Raw genomic sequence first — 22,311 nt, 5'->3', positions numbered from 1 at the left:
GCTGGGTTGAAATATATGAATATAGGCATCTCTATTTCTCACTCATCTTTATTAGAATATTAAGCTACAAGCTAAACTACTGCGTTTTTTCGAATGCAATATTCACATTGAGTATTGACTGGCTGGAAAGAGGACAGCACAAAGCTATGCTCTGAAGCTATTTAAAACATTACATTAGCTATTATCAATTTAATTGATTTCTTTAGTGCTCATTTCTACACATTTCTGCAAATATCAAACCGAGATTAATGACTGCAGACAACCTCAGTGTTCTGAATTATACAAGAAAACAAGGAGCTATGTGCAGCAAATAAACACCACAAAGTCCACAAGGATCGTCACACAGTCAAATTACTTTTCAACTTCAAGTGAAATTGCTTTTGTCTAGACTGTGCTGGGCTGTCTAGCTGTGCCATGGTGTGTGGCATGAAGAGGACTGAGAGGAGGAGGAGGGGGTGCGCACTCTTTGTGTCTGCTCAAACCCAGCCAGCCATCCATGCCAGCGAGTGGGAGAGTGAGTGCCGTCTCTGCCCCCCTGAGCCGAGTCTCTGTCCGGGTGTAATGTGAGTTTAATGACAGATTAAGTCACCTCAGCCGCGTTTGGCTCAGAGGCCTGGCTAGAAAGCCGAGTGGACCCAAACAGTGTTAACAAATCTGTCTGGGTAACTTGAGCTGCCCTAGCCCAGGCTCTAGCCCCAGACCTAGACTGTAGACGATGTGGCTGGCTGCCTGTCTGGCTGGCTTACTTGTCAGCCTGTAGCCAAGGCCCTCTTCTGGAAGACTTTGGCCCCTACACTGGCAGACAGTCAAAAGTCCAGAAGTGACCTCTGTGCAAGTGCAGACAGGCTCAAGCTTCTCTCACTTCCCCTCACGGGCCAATAGAACACACCCAGGGGCATCTCATAGTGTGGCAAATACCTTCTTTAGCACTGTGCGACAGATGAGCGGCCTTACCAACGACGGCAGATGACTTCTAAAGTTTTCAGTGCAGCTTTACACTTACGTGCGCATGATAAAACCACTAATCTGTGATCTCAAACAATCCCCTTTTTACTTAATAGCCAACTGATATGAACACCTTCTTGCGAGCTACATTTCATCGACACTGCATATCAAATCCAGAGACTTTAATCACACAATTCAGCCATTATATGCTGCTAAAAACACTGCCTCAGTATTACATTACTGAAAGAATCAGCAATGTAATGCAATCAGCAGTGTGGCCCAAACCAGTTTCTCTGAGATTAAATCCTCCTAAGCACACTTATGCTTGCTTAAGGAATTGCGTGAGGCAGTGGTATGGGTAAGCCACACAAGACGTGGATTGCCAGATGGCTCCAAGGATGACCACTGGGTCATCCAGTCTAGCTTCTTCTAGGTCATACAGACCGGAGCGTCTTGCCTTGTGCATGTTAGAAAGCAGCTTATACATGCATGAGGGTGTCAAAAATTCTTTAATCGCTTGTGTCTGTGTCAGCAGAGTTCCTGCTGCTCGAGCCCAGTCATGCTAGCCAACAGTCTGCGCTCTCAGGAGGACAGACATGAAACCCAGGAAAGGTGAACTCTTTGGTAACAGCCCTGAATAGTTAGTACCTTCTGAGACTATGAAAAGTCTAAAGACTGGGAATGTGTAAGGAATCTAACATACCCAAGGGGCAGAAGACAGACATATAAAATAATGTTAAAGCATGATTTCTTTTTGGAATATGAGCCTCGACTTAAGTAAATGAATTATAGATCTATTTTTTAGGTTGTATAATTTGTGACCCAGTGTCCGCAGGGAGTGGCTGTATAATATAGTCAGCTAAGCTTAAGCTCCAAACCTGGCAAGCCTACTTTGGGCTATTTAAGATACCCAATGGGCATATATGGCACGTGCATCCAGCTGCTCCCTGACCTGTGCCAGATTACTGCATGTATGGTCACTCTTGGCATCATAATGCCATGGCAAGAGGATCTCCTGGCAGAATAAAAGAGCTTTAATGAGCTCTGCTCTGGCCTCTTGACCAACTAAACAAACCGTGGAGCCACCTAAAGGGGCAGGGCAGCTATGGAGATACCTGATATTGCTGTCTGATACTACATGTGAAGAAAAAAAAAAAACCCCTAAGAAATTTATATCCTCTCCTCTGCAGTTGTCTTCACCTTCTAAAAAAGCATAAAGTAGAGCAGGTGGCAGTGGGCTCAGATGTCTATATTTTAAATTATAAAGCAGAGAAAAAACAAAAACAACAAAAACTGTCAGAAGTTTTTTCTCAGTATGCTTATTTAGCATATATTTAGGTACACCAGTACAGTTTCAGCTTCTCCCAGCATGCCCTGGATAACAGGTTTACACACACACACACACACACACACACACACACACACACACACACACACACACACACACACACACACACACACACGACCAAAAAGGAAGAAGAGGAAGAAAGAAAGCAGCTTATATCTACATTGATGCACCCACTCAATCCAGACAGATACTAAGCTTCTCTGTCAGGCGGGCCAGACATTCAGGTACTGAAAGTAGACCATGCGGTTGTGATTTACTGATTATTACCTGTTGATTCTTGCACCACAACTATCAAGAAACCCAAAAAACACAGCTCCTACCATAAAAAAAACCCCTTCCGAAATGTATTAATCCATCACACTGTTGAGACAAAACCGACACAGCATCACAGACAGAGTACACAGAGAGCTGATACATAACTAAATGGTATGTAACCTAATGTGACTCACTTTTGTTGTAGTGTTTCCACAGCAGTAATTACCTCCAAAAAGTCAATTTCATGGATCATTTCCATTATTTTATTGGTACGCAGTGTTCCTTGTAGTTATTTCTGCTGTTGAATTTGTGCTGAGTAATTTGTGGTTAAGCACCTTTTCAACAGTGCGATGGCAGAAGTCCAAGTTAACACGGTGACATTAACATGTTCAGGATCTTTCTGATAAAGCTTACTACGGTTCAGTAGGTTGGTGCTATGTGGGTGTATTTAAGAAATCTCAAGTCGTTTTTAACATATTTGCAGAGGTTTACAACAAAGCCAGATGAAAGAGATTTAGATTTGTTGGATACACTCTTACAGCAGATTAGGACCGAAAGAAAGTTAAATGATCTGTGCTGTAAGCTTTCCATTTCTCATGTATGGTTAACACTTTCCTCGGGTTATAAAAGCCTGAAAAAACAATTAAATTAAATAGAGTATTATCAAATAATACTAATAACATCTTACTGTTTAAGTAATAAGACCATAAACAGAAGAACACAGTATGTTAATCTGAGAAGACGTCAAAACCTAAAGAGAAGCCGTTAAAAATACTCAGACAAGTTATGATTTCCTCCACACAACATCAAAACTGTTTTTTGAAACAAGGAGCGCTCATTGGTCAACCAACAGTTTCGGCCTAGAGCTTTTAATTAGGCTAAACTTCAGCAGAACCTTTTTTAAACAAAAAGAGCATCACTTCTGCTCACAGGATGAGAGCAAAACACATCTTTTTATTATGTGTATGCAAATAAATGAATAACATGGCCTTCGATGCCCTTCTCCTAATATTTACCATGACAACATATCTATGAAGCGTCACTGTCACATGTCAAAACCTCACCACACGAGCAGGCACAAAACTGGAGAGGGAAGCAATAGGGGGTCTCTTAACCAGGGAAAGTGGCAGACTCAAATATCCAAGACAATCAATTACACCATCCCTTGACATGTTGGCCCCTGTGAAGATATCAGTCACTTGGAAAATGGCCCACACTGGCGACTGCATTGAAACGGGAGGGTAATGTGAGATCCACTCACCATATAATAGATATGCCTTTGTTTGCTTTTCCGCCTTACCTAAAGAGCCTTAAAGACATGAGAAAGCCTGGAGGTCCCCAAGAGAGGAACACCTGGGAAGCCTGTGAATAAACAAACACTGTGCCTCAAATTGAGGGAGGTGTGAAACGAAACAGCCCACTGGCCAGTAAATAAACCCCAAAGCCTATGTAAGCACCTATTTAAAGCTATAACACTTTCAGTAATGGACTGAAGATTTTGCATCTAAGGTGGGCAAGTCAAGGTAGATCATGACCTGATCACTTGTTTGGTTAATGTATTAGCAGTAAGTAGGGCATGAAGTGAGCACTGCAGAATCCCTCTTTGAATATAGTTGAGACAGCCAGCAGCTGGCACAGCACAGCGAGAATACAATAATAGAGCTCAACAGGATCTCCATACCAAACCCTTTCCTATTGTGTGTGCACAGCAATATATATACAAGGGCTTCCCCCAACCAAAGACTTTCCCAGCCATTAGTCGCGTAGTCATTGCATGTTGTTGATGATATTAATTAAAACATTTAACTATATTTTTGGGATTCTTTTAAAAACGGTTTGAGTTGCTGAGCCCAGAAGAGACACTACAAAGGGTAACACTGTTGATGCTTTGCTAAATCACAGGGAAAGATGTCATATTCTTGGGGTTTTGCCTCTCCAAAAGATCCAAAACTTTAAATTGCCTGCAAATCATATGCACTCATCTAATAACAGCAGACATCAGTCTTTACATGTCAAAGCTGCCACATCACAAAAGGTTTGAGGTTTTGTTGTGCATTTGTATGTTTCCAGTCAAATCCCATTTAAACGCTATGGACTATGAATCTCGTCATCGGCAAGCTTGGGTCCATTTTAAGGGAGCAGTGATATGATTTACATGCCTCCACTGTTGTACAGCAGAATAATAGCTTTGCTTTTAGATGCATTTTGTTCAACTTCGTGTACATAAACTGACTAACGTGGCCCAGTGGACCAATCGATACTCTGACTCCCGGCCAGCGGACGTTTGTTACCGTACCCTACGCTCTACACTGACCAACAGACAGAGGTGAAATGCCAAATACACAAAAACACATTAGCTGTCTGGTAGCAATTATATTTTTGAGGGATACAGAAATGGAAGCAATCAGCTTTTGTATACTAAAGACCAGAGCAATCATCAATAAGAAGCAGTGCACAGCTGAGGACCTTGATGTTTCAAGCTGCAGTAGATTTAGGGCGCACTCAGGAATGCAAAGATCCATGAAGAAACCTACAGCTGTACTTTGAAGCAAATAAAGAAAAATGGATGTAGGGGGTTTAAGAACACACCAATGGTGTCAAAAAGACATATTGCAAAGACTTTAAACCTGAATTTTGAGCATGACAGGAGTGAGTGGGACAAACAAAGATGTGGACTTTGAGTTAAATCCTTTCATTTGCTGTGGAAACAATCCAGGTCTAGCTAGCATGTAAAAGCGCTGAGGCCACCCTGGAACCAGACCAGAGTTGTAGAACTGTTGGAGCAGGCAAAAAATGTCTAAAGTCCCAATGTCACAATGTAAAACCTGAGCAGCCTTGAGATTTACTGTCGTGTTCCACTCAGGTGAGACCACAAGGCTTCCCTTGGGCTCAGCTTAGCGCGGGTTCAAAGTGATTCACTTGCAGTACACTTTTCTTCAAAGCCAACTGACCACTGCCAGATCAGAGTTATCCTCAGAGGCTCTGTAAATCAAGGATGCACAGGGGACATTCTTACAGACTCCTTCACTGTGCTCCTTGGAACAATGTTATTGCTTTTAAGAGGTTACACGGTGATAATGTTCTTTCCATATAAGCATTTTGAAAATTTATCTAGAAGATGTGCATGAGAAAATTCCCATTTGGACAATGAACAGGTAGATCTTTTTTTTTTTTTTGCTTTGTTTTTACAAGCACAGAGGTATTTGCTTTTATTTTTCTTGCAGCAAGTCATATGACTTCCAAAAACGTCTGGCTTCCTCATGGGTATATGATGCATGTTTCAAATTTGGTAGTGACAACATCAGATGCAGTGTTTCTGCAGAACACATCCTTACATATCTACATAGGACAAAAGGGAAAAAAAGAAAAAAAAAAACATGGCATGGTATGTGGCATAGTGAGACAAGGGTCTAGAGGACAGGCTAAAAATATCTAAAGCAATATGACCAACAGAAAAATAAGTAATGACTCAAAAACACCAGAGGGGAAAAAAAAAAAAAAAAAACAGGATGGCAACCTCTTTGGTGTCCTGGTGAACGCACTGGATTTTGTTATTTTTAGCAACTGATTGCAAGAAAACCTTTTTCCAAACAATCGCAGTCCAACTTGGATTAATGGCAGTCACTCTGTCAGACTGGCAAACGTTTGCAAATTAATTTCTAATTTCTATTCTCCTCTTGGAATGGAACAACTAAGGAAGATGTCATTAAGATTTGTTCTCTGAATTTAATAAGCTGATGTAATGAAATGGGCAATTAGAGGCCTTAAAGCTGTGGCTGATTAGTTTATATGCTGATATTGGTACAAAGATGTCCAGAAGATCACTTGAGAAAGGAAAAGATAACATGCTAAAATCATACCTGAAAAACAGGGCGCACTTAATTTCATAAGCTTCTGATGCTATATATATTTAGATCACAACATCTAAGAAACCTCTTTGGTTGTGGTCGCTGGCATATATCGTTAAGTGAAGCTTAGAGATGAGGTGATGTTACAGGCCAGAAGCATGAATGGCATTTTCTATAGAGTGTGGGCTGGGGGCAAAGGGGAAGGATAACATCCGCCCTCTTGTGCAGGCTGGAGAATAATTGGCAGGTTCAGTACATGGAACAAGGCCCCTTCACCAGGGTTTGACCTGCAGGACACTAAGAAACGTCTGCGAGGGTAGAATATTTGGGAAGTGTGTGTAGTGGGGGTGCGTGCGCATGTTTGGCTTGCCTTATTAAAGATTTACAGTATCTCAATTTATGAAAGGCCAAGGGCTCCCTGACAAGGAACATCTGGTCTATGGGACTTAAACGGGTGAGCTGGCGTCCTGCCCATGCTCCCTGCTGCAGGGGCCAATGTGCCAGCACCTTCCTTTAAGCCCGCCCTTTCTCTCTTCTTCTTGTGAAGGGGGCTGCCTTGCTGTAGCAGCCCACACAGAGGGCTCTCAAAGCCCAGGAGGTCTGTCCCAAGCCACCGCCTCCTTCTCCAGGACCCCCCTAGTGGGACTGTCCACCCCTTTCACTCTGAGGCCCCCCTTTCACACTGCAGTTCTGACAGTTAACCAGCTTGAAAGCTGCAGCAGGCCCCCGCTTCAGCACACAGCACGCGGCAATAGAATCAAAGTGTTCCACTCCTGCAAAAGATTTAAACCATGCGTCAAGTTGGAGTCTGTACACACACCCTCACATAGCAACTTCTCTTTGCAACGCTTACTCTCACAGACACAGACGTGCAAATCAAAGGCTATCAAATTTTTTTCATTCAAGGTTGCAGGCTTTCATACTTTTTTGTTGTTGCTTTGGATACCTTCTCATATTTATAATCGTAATCACATATTCAAAGGATTCAAAAGCATACATGAACATGTTTGCTTGTAATGTGTAAACTAATCACAACAAAGCCTTTTCCCCCCTAAAAACAACCAACTGCCAGGCAAAAAGGACGAAGGACCAATCAGAAAACAAAAGCTATGATGAAACCAAGGCTTGTTTGTTCAAAACACACATTTCCCAACATGTGTTCCAGCTGCTTCAAGCAAATTTCACTAATTAAAGTGCACGCCACTCTATGAAACCAATTTTCGGGAAATTTACACATCGGTGGTGTCTCTGTGGATATGCATGGTTCCAAAGCTCATCATCAAACATGAGGTTTGATGTAGTTTAAGAAATGTGTTTGTTTTTGATGCATGGTTCAATACCCTTAGTTGGAGAACTGCTTCTGTCTGGTTTTAATCTCTTCCATAATAAGAAATCAGTAGTGTATACCCAAAACTGTGGATCAGTACAAACAAAAGCAGCCATAGCCACACACGATCATTTTCATACCACAACAGGCAAGGATGAAAGCCAATCCTGTTCTTCTTATCGCATCAATTAATTATCAATAAAGCCAATAATGGCCTTTAACACTAAAGCATTTAAGAAGTTAAGAACAAACTTCTGTGAAGCCTGGATATAAATCTACCAGGAGCCCCACATTTGTGAAACAGTGCTATACCCATCAAACTTTTAGAAAACTTGTGAAAAAGGGTACATTTCAATGGATGAAAAACTCAATGGAAGGGAACCCCCCTCCCGAGATTCCCAGCGTTTGATCCATGTGAGTCAGCAAGGGAACTTTGGGGTCAAATCGCATACTGAATAGGCTTTTCGGAAGTCTTGTCCTGGCTTGTGGCGGCCGGTCGTCCGACCCTGCTTGACCGAAAACAAAGGGAGGGCCACTGACCACAATTGGGAAAGACGGGATTCTTTTCTCCTACAGAGGAAAGTACGGTGCTGAATAGGGTCTGGCTGTCTGAATTGCGCTCCAAACGGATTCTGAGAGTGAGGACCCACTAGGGTCAGGGTTCAGCGGCATTTGACGTGGGCTATGGGAAAATGCGTGCACAGTGCCCACACAACCTGCCAACTGCCCTCTCACCCACAGTGCCCCTTAACCTCCCAGAGGGACAGACCACCTGCCCAGGGATGACAGGACGAGAAAGGCGGTATGGGTGGGAAAAGGAAAGAAAGCAGAAATGAAGGTGGGCGGGAAGGCTGCGCTAGTGGGTGAGACAAAGATGTAAGAGAGATAAAACATCAAAGAAACAAGTAGTCTCTAAGTAACTTCACATACTGGTCTTCCAAGGTCTAGCACACATTCTCCAGAGGGTAATCAATATGTGCTGCTTGACTGATTTTCCAACTTTTGCATCCCAAGGTGGGCTGGATGAAGCCCCGGTTACATGTCTGTAAGATCTCTCTTGAGATTTGCAGTGCTTTTTTTTGTAATCACTCACAGACTACAGCACATGGAAACAGAGGTTAATAGCAACATGGAAATGTATGTTACAGTACCCCTAAAAGTGGCTCATCATTTATCAAAGACTCAGGTATATCTATCAGATAAAACATCTGGAGTCAACTTTTCCCTTCTCAGGAGTACAGTTTCACATGGGACCACCAAGAAAGACAGAGTTTATCAGCCCAGTCTGCTCTGAATCCTTTTTTTTTTTGTAAGCACTTTCTGGTTATCACTACCAGGAGTGACAACATCCTGCTATGTCTGTTCCACCATCTGTAAGAGGATATGACCAAGCAAGAGTCAGGAGCAGTGTACCACATGCAAAATGCAAAGGGGACGGTCACTCCGGTGCTATCACCAAGGATAAATTCCTCTGTCCTGTTGTTAAGAAACAAAAGTGTTTTCACAAGCCCATCTTATTACGGTCACCAAGAAATATTGATAGAAAAAAAAAATCATATTGAAATGCAGTGTGAGTTGAGGGGAAATCAAAAGTATCAATTTAAAGTGTAAAAAGAACCAAAAACCTGACGGGACTTGTAGAGTTCTAACACCTTGAAACATCTCTGCATTAAATTACAATACTACCTGAGTGAATTGGAAAAATGAGAGCACAGACTGATTAATTGTAATAGAAGACGTAAAGGCAGACACTGACATTTAAAGACAGCTTAATTGCAAGAGTCTGTTGGAAAATCAAGCTGTCAACACCGTGTTTTACCAGAGAAGATAGAGTCATCTAAGTGCACATGGTGGGGCCACTGGCTGGAGACACCTCTTAAAAAAATATCACGCGCTGCTTTACATGGAATGTCACACTTCGGAGTGCCATGCAGTTCACCTAATCAACTGACGGGAGGGAACTGAACTCAGAAACTACACCGAACCGTGTGCGGATTGTGTGAAGTGTTAGCAAGCATATCAGTGTGAGATAAAAATCCACCAATAAATGCATGTTGTAGACTTTCATCATCGCTATTCAGTTACAGTTACATACTATTCTAGTGTTTCAGTGCTACCGGAACACAAAGGAATGCAGGACTGTAATCTCATTCCTACTGTATGTTTCCCCAACCAAATGATATTTGTGTGCTCTGTACAACAGCATGGACCTCGATTATGACGAGCAAATATGAAGTGAATACATTTGATGCTACTGGCGTCTGCAAGAAGAAGTTAAATATTACTCACAAAACTGAAAGTCAAACGAATAACAGCCAGCAGAGTGGAAGAGTGCATTTTATAAATCCATAGAAAAGTGTACTCTTATTTAAAAAAACACCTTCAAGAAAAGACACTGGATGAACTTACTCTAATAAGCAACAGATCACCAACATATCGTTTATGTAAATGGCCTGAAAATAATATATATATTTTTTATCATCTGTACAGATAACTGCTGTTACAATGCTGTCAACGTGTCCGGAGGCTAACTCAAGCTCGGCTTTCTGGATGTTGCTACATTATGGTCAATATGTTTATATAATGTGACCACAGAGTCATTTGCACTTGGCAAGAATTAAGGGACAGAGCTCAGCAAGGGCACCTGCTCCCCATCCATTTTTCTCCTGTAGCCAGCAACACAAGTCTGGGGTTGGAGAGAGGGAGGTGGGGGTGGGGAGCACTGGTTGCTGACCGGCTTCAGTCTAGACGGCTCAATACGCAGTTGACTTTTTAAACCCGCTTGTCTGGAAAAGAGCAGACGTGAGGTAAGAGGGGGGTGAGCTGCAGCAGAGAGGTGGTGGTGCATTTTGGCTGCCATAGCCAGCGGGCTAAACTCACTAGGCACAAGCAGAGGGAGAGAGTAAGAGAGGGAGAGAGGGAGAGAAGAGGGGGGGTGGAAGAAAAAAAGGAAAGAGAGGAAAAGAGAGCGAAAGAGAAACAGATAGAGGGGCAGAGAGAGCGAGCAAGAGACACTATCAGAGAGAGCCATCAGAGTCAGTGGCTGGGGCTCCATTGTCAAGGTCAGTGAGCGGCAGAGTAAAAAGTCACACCACCTGACCCCCCCCCCCACACCACCACCACCACCTCCGCCGCCTGTCTGCTTTCCTGCTGTTCATCCCCTGTCCTCCTGCTCAGTACCGCCATCAGTCTTGTCTGCTCACTCAGCACACAGTAAGGAAATCTGATCTAAGTGACTGCAAAAAAAATATTCTATAGTGAAGCTGTCATTATACGGGATGTATTTTACAATTCCTCTATTTACTTAGTTTGATAAGGGGAATACACCCCAGGCAAAAACAGCTGTATATGATTTCGGTTAACATCTGAATACATTCCTTTTTCGCATGAAATAGCCCGTCGATTCCCCAGATCTGTGAACACTATGGTGGTCTCCCTGCTGATGCCGTTTTTAACTCTGCACCAGAAATTTTTATGCAACAGCTGGACCTTTTAAGTTTGGAGTCCATTCATCTTCATTTGGCATCGTGGAGAAAGGTTTTATTGGGAAATTAGTAGAATTCAAAAAGAATGTCTGTTAGAAATGCTGACTGCACTCGAGCTGCAGTTTTCATTAGTCCCAATTTTTGGCAGTCAAGCTGATAAAAATTATTTGACATTGCACAATGATCTCATCTTTACAAGACTGGCAACGAGCCCGTTTGGAATTTGTCTTAATTATTATTCTGCAGAGAGCAGGAGAAAGATGAAATTGGCTCACTTTTACTTTTGCAACATTACTTAACTCTCTTAAGGCGAAAGCAAACCGCTGAAGAATACCGACATCTGCTGAATCATTTGACGAGGCTGCAGCACTCCTTTACCAACGTACGTGATTAAATCTAGATGAAAAGACTAAGACAGGTCATAGCTCTCAGACTGCCCTTGTGGTGATTAAGCACTGACCGCAGCTTTTTCTGCTCATGAGGTATGTGAAAGAACAAAGGGCAAGCCACGCAACACATACATGCCGTGCAGCGTTAAGCATAGCATCACTTTTGTCGTGAGCATCAGTGTTTACAGACCAGCTGAGTTGTGCAAACACTCCTTTCGATATCACCGCCCCTTCCTTTTCCATCAAAGGCAAACTGAGAAAGGACATCCATTATGACCTTTCATAGATTAAAGTCAGTCAATGGAGAGACATTTAACATCATCATATAAACAAATAAATAGCACAGAACACATGTGATTAGATCAAAGTTTCCTTTTCAACGCCTCGTGTCTGTGTAGAGTTAAGACTTGTGAGTGTGTGTGAGGACAATAAGAGTAGCCCCCCCCACTCCAAAACCTAAATCAGTGAGACCAAATCTCACAGATTTTGCCCTAAACCATGTCTTTTTGAAGTTACCTTCAAAGAAGTCAAATTATGATCCTTCACTTCAACTGCACGACCGCGTTTTAACTAAACATGACTGTATTCTGCAAAACGATCAAGACTTTAATGCTCTGCTGTCCGAATGACTAATTTAGCATTTTACTGAAGGACATTTTTAAGGTCAGCCTATCACATTTTTTTTTTCATTTTTCACTCTTTTGAAGACGTGATTTCATGTGTTTCAATGTGACTGTGTGTCTTTTCCCTCCTCTACTCTGGTCACTCCTGCAAAAAAGCTCTTAACGCTGGATTTACTACCTCCCTTTTTGCTTGTGCTAATAATTATTTTCTAGAGGACAAAAAGGAGGAAAAAAGGTTGGTATTGGCAGCCTTTGTAAACTCCTGTTTAATAGACTAATAGAGGGGAGGACTGAATAAAATTAATTGTCACTTTTCAGTCTCATTTGTGACGTATGTGGTGCACAACTTTTATCCCGATGATTATTCTAAATGAGCTGGCAATTATTAGACATTTGCACTCAGTAATGACGCAAATGCAAGGTATTGTAAGGGTGATCTTAACAACTTAGTTATGGCCATTTGGTAAAGGAGTTGCTCACGCTGTGTTGTTTCCTTCTTAAGGTTCATTGATTGGCCCTTACCTGTGCCTCATCTTCTAAACAACCAATCAGCAGCCACTGGGGAATTTTGAGCCACCAGCGTCACAGTCCACAATGACACACACACCATGTGCCAGACGTTTGACGAAAGTTTCAGACACTGGGCGCCACATGAGTCACTGAGCACAGCCACCACCCAATGTGTGCCAAGACCTGCAAGTTCACCATGTGCAAAATGTGACAGAGGACAGTGGTTGACTAGCCACTTCCGTCTGGACTATTCCCAACACAGTTTGATCAAAAGTTGTGAGAGGACTTTCTGCAATGTTAAATTGCTGTCACGGACACTAGAAAAAAAGAATACTGTTCCAGCCACATAAGAGAGTCAAAAACCTATAGGCTCCGTTTAGTAAATTAGGGGTCTTATGCAGCAGAAATGTTATTCTGAGGACCCTGCTTTTCCCCCCCCTCTATAGAAAGCCTAATTTGGTCTGCATTAAATTTCCTTTAAGTCATATTTGCAAACTAAAATAGAATTCTGATGGTTTTATATTAACTGAACAAATGTTTTTAAACTTCAGGAATGTCAGTTCCATCATAACCACATCCGGATATATATACTTCCTGGGCTTTGTGTGAGAATTTATGGTGAGTCATCTTAAAAGCCTCAATTTTAACAAATTACCTGTTTTGGTCATAACTGCCAGATCGCATGCCAACACAAATTATTAGGAACCTCTCCACATTTGGATCACATTAATGCACTGTATATTCAATTAGCAAAGAGTAGGCAAGATTCAGCATGTGCAAGAGCGACATCGTTTGTGCAGGGTACAACTTGCAAAAATGTATTACTAACCCGGCAGTGCACCTACGTACATGCTGCATGCTGAGATAACTTATGAACTAATTAATGGCTAAAAACAAGCGATCAACTGGATGTAACATTCAAGTAGCCATCTGGATGTCTACCACCTGTCGAGGGTGAGTAAGAGCATTATGTGGCTAGGAAGAGATGTGTCATATTTCAAACAACAAGTCAGTGGATTTTACAAACTTTGTCCATTACTACAATTGCTAAAGGGCATATTTTTAAATTTACAGATTAATTTATTTATAAATACTTTTACCATTTGATCATGTGTGTCTCTCTAGTTTTAATTGTAATCTCAGTTTTTGCACAAAATGCGATGCATTCACGTGACTGATTTATTAAATCCAACCTCTGTGCAACAGGTATAGATAGCAAAAAAGGTTGCATAGTAACGTCATAGTCACTTTTCTAATGGTAAAAGAAATTATCAATATATTTCAGTGAAAGTACACAGTGCTTGTCTTTGTGCTTTTACTGCTCACATAAAGATAAACCCTGTAAAGACAGACAGATGACTTGTGTTTGAGATATCCCACAGAAATAAACAGATAAACCATAAAAACAAAAACAAAGGTTTTAGAGTTTCTAGTAAGAACACCAGTGCAGTACATTACTTCAAATTTATGCATCATCACATCACTGGCTTAAAGTAAAGATAGTGCAGGACTTTCTCTGACGTTAAGCTAGAACAAAGATATAAAATATGAACTAAACTGAAAAGAAATAATAAAATGAAGACATGACTTTAAAAAATACACAAGGGTACTGTTTTGTTTCATTTACTGTGTGAAATAAACAACATGAAAATATGTCTGGCAGTTATTCTCTGACCAGCAGTGGTAAAACAACACCCGACTGTAATTAACTTGAATTAATTTAGCATGCTTTTCTAAGTTTGGCTCAGAAAAACATACAAATAAGAATACGCACAGTGAAGAGAGTCGTCACTATCATAATGATCAGCGATGAACGACTACATTAGAAAAAATACAGATTTCAAAAAGTATGATGAAACATCTAAAAAGGTAATTATGACTGCACGTAGGTTTTCATAAGAAACATAAACAGCAGACTGTCAGAGCAAAAAACAACAACAAAAAGAAACAACCGTCACCAGTACAGAGATTTCTGTTCGGTGTTTTTCTGAAGAGAAAACAAGGATGCTGTATCAGTGCTGTAGAAAAAAAAAATACTAATAACTGATGCACCTTAAAAATGGTTTCTGTGACATCCATGAAACAAAAGGATGAGAAAGGAATACTTTCCACGCGTTTCACACCTTCACTCAGTTAATTAAATAGAAAATACTGCTATCAAATGACTCTTGTCAGGTTAAGTGGGCGTTAATGACGATAATGAAATGCCTGCAAGGGCAGAGGTTATTAGTTACTAGAAATTGTATATATATTATTGTGCAACATTAAAGTATCTAATATGCAATTAGAGGTGAGAACCTAGAAAATGAGCTACTTTCTGAAGAGTTACAAGCAACTTAACTTTAACTGATTAAGTGACACAATAACCAGAGGGAATGAACAGTACTTTTCAGATAACTGAAGTAAAAACTTAATCAGAGAAGATGAAGCAAAGCCTGCTGAGTGAGCAACACTTGTGGCACTTGGAACTGCACCAAAACTTACCGGTAACTTTTTTTATTTCCACAAAGTACTTCTCATTTCCATTGTCTGGCTGTCTTTCCAAAGCTTTCATCTTTCTTTACTTAGACCCTTTGGGACTGTCTCTTCAAGTGAGTTGGTCTGCAAGGAAATACTAGAGGGGTATCACCTGCAACTGCCACAAACACTGCAGAAAATAGGCTTGGGAAAGACTGACTCCATCTGAGGTGTCAGCTATACCGTTTGGTGTGCATGACAGGTAAACAATAACATCCCTTAACACCCACGGATTACTTTAAAACGCATCAATTACGAAAGATTATTTTGACGCATCCGTTAAGCATGCCATTATCCGGATGTATACACATTTCAACAATAATCGTGAGAGTTGGAATCCCATCCTCTCTATTGTCAATGACTGGAAGTTCATTTTCACAGATGATAAACAGATTCCATCTGTCTACAGGCTAGGATTACTACTGAAAAAGGGGGAACAATATCATACATGTTTAGCAGAAAGCCCATTCTGCACAACAGATGCTAAAGAAGCCATTTAAAAAGAACAGAAAGAAGCAGAAATCATATTTCAGAAAATAAAAGGTTTTTGGCTTTTTACCAGTTTAACAGCACATGGCACACATCCTGTTTGTACTTCCACATGCTCAGAAAGTAGAGCTACCACAGGCTTCATCTGGAGGCTATGACACCCAAAATCATTTGATTCACTTCCAGACAGTTAGTGCCCTAAACTATTCATCAGAAACACAGTGTTCTGAGTGGATGTTGGCACTGAGGACTGTTCATGCCGCAGCCCACGTAGAGTCCTTCTGGTCATATGGTCATTGGAGACCTTTAACATTTCACTATTAGCTCCCATTAGGTCTTAGGGGGCTTAGTCACATCCTTAGACATTCTGTTTATTCTCTCACAATTACTGGTTAAACCTGAGGGGCAGTGACTAGGCTTTATGATTGACATTTCTTGCCACATGCAAGCAGACAGGATTGCAGTCATACAGATTCACTGATCAAATGTTTTTTGTAATTTGATTCACAAAAAGAGAGAAGAATCGTGGTTAAAAATTAATAAAGTTAACAGTTTTCTGTGCTTGCTTCCAAAACTGCCTCCACTCTGCCAACCAACACCAAAAACGAGCCATGTTACCAGCCCACAATTCCTTCATGGTATAATGCAACATGGCACAGTGACGTTAATGCTTTAAATTTGTGCTCACGTATCCACAATGACTACAAAAAACAAATATGTGGGCTTGCAAATCTGGTACATGCTGATGGTACAGACACAGATTTGTGCTATGCCCACAGTATAGGAGGCAAATTGAAAACAATTACCACCACCCACTTTGGGACTGGAAATAATACTGTTCTGAGTGGGAAATGAGAAAGATTTCCTTCTATATTTGTACTTAATAACACAAGACATGGCATCGTGACGCTATGGCTATGATGCACACTACACTTGTCAGCAATACTTTGATAACAACTTAGGTGTGAAAAGCTACCTTAAAATCTCACTTAATACTTCAGACACAAATGCATATGAAACACTGGTAAAACAACTATTCTCAAATGTTTAGCACAGATCAATGTAACATTTCACCAATGCTGCACTAAGAAGGATTTAATTGGTTTCAAGAATATTTCATAATTTCATTTATGAAATATTCCTAAATGGGTGCAAAAGTTGCAGAGTGAATGAAGTAAACAGTCTTTGGGCCGAAAAACTGCAGAGGCAATTCCTGAATACATCAATAAAACACATTCACCAATCTTTACTTTGATCACATGTGGTGCAACATTCTTATTTTTATCACTTGATATTAATTTTGTTTGTTTTTTGGCAAAAATGTGTATTAGTTTATTAGAACATGTGGTGGAGATTATTGCTCTCTGGATGTCGGTGTTCCCCCAGAGGAAGGTGGTGGGAAAAGGGAAGTCTGGAAATCCCTGCTCAGACTTCTGCAGCTATGATCAAGACCAGTAGCAGAAAATAGATGGATGTCTATAAGTTTCAGAACTTTTTTTATTATCCATTTTAACAAACACAAACCACAGCCATTCTAGTCTACTGTTTGTCTGTACCATGTATTATTTTTCTTATTTTGCATTTTTCATTTTTATACCCTATAAACATTTTGTGGTTAAAGTTATTACCATCTGTGCATCAGAACTGCAGACTGTCTTAGGGCGACATGTACAGAAATGTCTCAGTGTCCATGTTCCTTAGCAGTGATCCAATAAGAGCCTCTAAAAACTTTGTTTAAACACACGCTCAAACTCTCTGCCTCTCAAACGCACCTGTATTAGAATCTTTTTTTCCCCTTTTAGAAGATCACTAAAATCTAGTCGTCTACCTGGTTTTGTTTGTAAAGAAATGCTTAATGGTTGGAAAACACACAAAGGACGAGTTAAGTACCATGTATACATGGCATGGTACTGTGTTGGTGAAACATGGAGCTTTATAGTCCTGCACAAGGATGTTCCATGTGTCTACTCCCACTTGGTAACAGTGTCAAAAATCTGTGGTAAAACTGTTAATGTGGGGTGATGTTTGTTAACCTTAGCTTTTTGGTGGTAGAGTAAAACCAAGAGTTTAAAACTGCAGCCATTGTCTGCGCTTCTCTTCTGAATGTTTTGATCTTTGAAGTCATTTTTTTCTTCTTCTTCATTTTGTGGTCAACTTTGCCGTGGCCATTCCCTTTCATCCTGAAGCAAACTCTTCAACTAATCAACATACAACAAAAATGATGAACAAATTGTCACCTTGCTGGATGTACACAAGCATGACTCCATATCCTCTGTCTTGGCTGTGTCCTCATAGCCTGTCCCTCTGCACAGCCAAGACACAAATGTAGAGAATTAAAACTGTCTTTGGATGAAGACCCACATTAGTCCCAAAACTAACTTATTCCTTCTGACTGAAACATGAAAATGATCAATATATATGGATCTGTGCTGATTTAAGCCAGATTTGCACCTTCACACAAATGTTCCTGTCATGGCAATTCAGACTGAAACAACTGTTACTGTTGCCATTTTATTTGTTTTGGTTTATAATGGTTCACAGATGGGAATCCACCTGATGGATATCCATTAAAAAAAGATGGAGAACTTAAATCATCTGGAACTACATTAATCAACGTGTGTATTACAGAGCACCATCTACATACAGACAAAATCTTGATTTATCAGTTAATTATTCTTTTGAGTTATTGCAGTCTTTGAATTTAAAAAGAACAATCAGATAAACAAGGTGGATCACAGGATTTGGTGTGTATGGGTAAACAAGCAGAAAAGTAAAACGGTCACGACTAGGCTACTTTTTCACAGTTCTTTGTATTTGAGTTAGAAGATGTTTGCATTTAAGACTGAGGTTCAGGTGCAGACCCCGAGGCTTGACTAATCCTACTTGGAGTGCCAGTCCCATTAGACCATGTAATCAGGAATGCACTGCAAAGCAGGTGTGTTAATAATGCTTATTAAACTAACGCCCATTTACTGCTGTCTGCTTTGGATACCTGATGTTTGTGATGTCATGACAGACATGGGATGGGAGGGAGAGAGGAGGAGGTAAGGTTAGTGAGGAGTATTTTCACAGACTGGCAAGTCCAGACAGAGAGGCAGAGCGAAAATAGCTCTAGGGGCAAACAAGGTAACCTTTTTCAAAAGACGCTTCAGGGGGTGTCTGCCAAGTCCCACACAATACTGTCTGCAGTGAGTGTCTGTGCTGCAGTTGTATTGCACTGCCGAACAAAATATCTTAAAATGTCTGGGTCCATCTTCTTGAGGCAGATCAAATACACTGCAACAGTCCAAAACTGCTCATATAAATGCCAAAAGTTCATCACCACCTGCAAATTCACCTGAACCCCCCCCTGTTAAAACTGTTAAATTATTACTAAACAAATGGCACGAGTTCTGCAAGCAAACAAAAAACAAAAAAAAGGTAAGAGTACAATATGAAGCACTGCTCTGGACTTTAATACCGCTTTATTACAGGTTGACTAATGCAGAAAGTTATTACCATGCTGGACAAAAAAAAAAAAAAAAAAAAAAAGCTATTTAGACTATGAGGGAACAAGGTTTAATCATTCCGCTGAATTGTGGTATTGCATTTCCTTAGAGATTACAAGCAGAAAAGATCAAAGCATCTTGTAGATTACATTTTAACTCTGTGATTATAGGACATTTATTTCTTACTGTACTTGTGTTTGATCATTACCACTGCTGTCTGCTGTTATCTGTTTTCTTTTTTTCTGGTCCATGGAAGTTTGGGACATTTGTTTTTTCCAACTGTAATGATAAAAATGTTATACATGTCTATCACACTGTTATACTGTGGAATGCAGACCTAGTCTCCCCACTGGTGCCCCGGATTAAGCCAGGCACATAAACATGCTCCACTGAGGTCATGCATATCTCTTGTGTTCATGATATCATGACCACAAAATAAGCCGTGAACACCTAGGATGTAGCTATAATCAGATGTCCTACATGGTAACTGTTGTTAAGAATAAGACCCAGAAAATAACACTGCCTAAATCATTTGAAAGATGAGCATATCCCTTCTAAGACATCTCCGTGATTCACAGGGAGGGAGAGAAGGGGGGGACATGTACAACAAGTCTGGGCATATCCATGCCAGCCAGGACATCCCCATTAAGGGGCCACTTGCTTCTAAAAGTGGAGAGAGATGGGCCATGTGGATCAGATGGCCAGTTGTTTACAAGGTGGGTTCCCACTAACATAGATAAGAACTGACAAGAAAGCAGGTGATGCTTGACCTTGCCCTGACACTAGGATCAGAGGAAGAAAAAGAAAAGGGGAACATACAGCCCTCTTTCACAAGTGTTGGGACATACTATAAGATGTAAATAAAAACAAAACAAAATGTCACCATTTTCAATTCACCTTTTACTGAAGGACAACATATCAAAAATAGAGATATGACATATACCATATGCTCAACTTTTGCATAAAATAATTACAGTAAACTGCATTTGAATTTAAGATTTACAGAATCAGTGGCCAGAATTATTTTCTCTTTGAGTTCTCTTTATTCTAGGACTGCATCCTCTTTGAGTTTACTGATGTGTTCTGGTCTCATTCACGGGTAATGTACCAGACAGAGCAGATTACTGCCTTTCTTCATTCTCTCTGCTTGGCTGAGGAAGTTCTCCCTGCCCATTTCCTTTTGCCAACTTTCTCTGTTGTCCTCTTAGTCAGGCTGACAGGGACACCAGTAGTAATTCTGGAAAGCCCTACCTTGTTTTTCATAAAGACCAAATAGGTCAATGCAACTCAACCAATTGCATCAGAAATGGGAAGTAAACAGACTTAGTTTGAATTAAACAGGATAGAAACCATTTCAGTTGCTTATTTGTTCTTGCTCCATGACTTCTGCCCACTGTTTCTTTTGAAGCAACAATTCAGCCACAGGGACTGTTTGAAGTGATGGTTACAACTGGATTTCTGTGACTGAGTGATTGCTATCAGCGACTTATGTTTTCTTAAGTCCTTCAAGAGCGAACTGAAGAGTTCCACACTGGCTTTGCACTATGAGAAGACCTGGGACCCAATGCAGTGTTTACATACACTCACTCATCCATCTCTCACACAACAGTGACTGAGGAGTGTTGGGCAATGAGGCGTTCAGATCTTGTCCACGGTCTATTTGTCCCCAATGAGCGGTGGCTTTTTAAATGCAAATAGCTGAAAATATAGTCATGTTTCTTGGCTATGCCATGTAAGGTGTGACACACTAAAAGAAATTAAAATAATAAAACAAATGTCTTGTCTACAATAACTTGTAGAATGGAATCAATAAAACTCCATATTACAAAAGTAGCTATATAGGACAACCCACTAAAGATTGACCAGGCAAAAAGAAAAATGTCATGTATTTTCTCTTACTGTCTGGAAGTAGTTGTATTCTCATCATGCGTGCCTCAACAGGAAGGTAGCTCTGGAGTATTTTACAAATATACAGATTCTACTTTGACACGTACCACCCACCCAAACAGTATTGGCAGCAGTCTCATCCAGCGTGATAATGCACCACGCCACATAATTTTAAAGTGTCCACAGTGGGCTTGGGAACTGCTCAAGAAACATGTAAAAGAGCTTAAAGTGCAATTTGGCCACCCAACTCCTTGGGCAGCCACAGGATATGGCACAACCCATTGGACCCAAGGGATCCACTGCCAACATCTTGGTGCCAGACACTACGGGACACCTTCAGAGCAATCTGTGTCCATGCCCCGACAGGTCAGGACTGTTTTAGCGACATGAGACTGACCTAAACAACATCAGGCAGTCTGTTTTAATATTGTAGCTAAGAGTTTTATATTGACATTGATTAACTCGATACTGATTAAAAGCTTATCTACAATTTGCATCCGTCTACTCTTTCAATTTTGACTTAGGCTAATACAGTACAACAGCCACGTGGACAGTACCTTTTCAGGACCTTTTACCAGTGACTTAAACCCTGCCGGTGTCATGTACTCAGACAGACACAGTGAAAGAAAAGAAGGAGAAAGAGAAGAGCTGGCACAGAAGTAAGGTCCACAGGTTTGGCATTCACTGTGGCTGGCAGAAACATAACTAAAGATGGCTGAGTGCATTCCCAGCCCTGGCAGAACAAATGGAGCTGTTGTTTGAGTTCAGAGAAGCTGGCCATCAGAAAGGACTCTGCAGGAGGGAAGTGGCAGGGTGGGTAAACCAGACAGGGACATACGAGGACACTGGAACAGGGTGGCAGGGTTGCATCGCTGACACCACCCACTTCAGCTCCAACAAACAGCATCGAACAGTTCCCGCAGGAGAAAGCTTATGTAGAAAACAAAACAAAGGGTCAAACTCAGTGTAAGCCGCCAAGTGAAATGCAAAAGATTTTGTACTGTATACGACGAATGTGATTTGCTTTAACAAAAATAAAGGAGTTACAAATAAGATGAACAAACACGCCGTGACATGCTACTTTCTCTAGGCATTTAAACTGCATAATCAAAGCCCGTTTTGTTTATATTTTCTGAGTGAAAATGACTGATTCACAAAACAGAGCTTCAAAATGTTAAGAGATTATTTAACCTCAAATTA

General features: G+C 40.8%; 1 protein-coding gene across 1 annotated transcript in view; it reads right to left on the bottom strand.

The window, feature by feature from the left end:
* Positions 1–22,311, bottom strand: part of LOC120745680 (ADP-ribosylation factor-like protein 15) — a 97,724-nt gene that overhangs the window by 2,767 nt on the left and 72,646 nt on the right. The window lies entirely within an intron of this gene.

Source organism: Simochromis diagramma, unplaced genomic scaffold (assembly GCF_900408965.1).
Source record: "Simochromis diagramma unplaced genomic scaffold, fSimDia1.1 OVJJ01000131.1, whole genome shotgun sequence".
Taxonomy (NCBI): domain Eukaryota; kingdom Metazoa; phylum Chordata; class Actinopteri; order Cichliformes; family Cichlidae; genus Simochromis; species Simochromis diagramma.
This window is presented reverse-complemented; position numbering and strand designations above follow the sequence as displayed.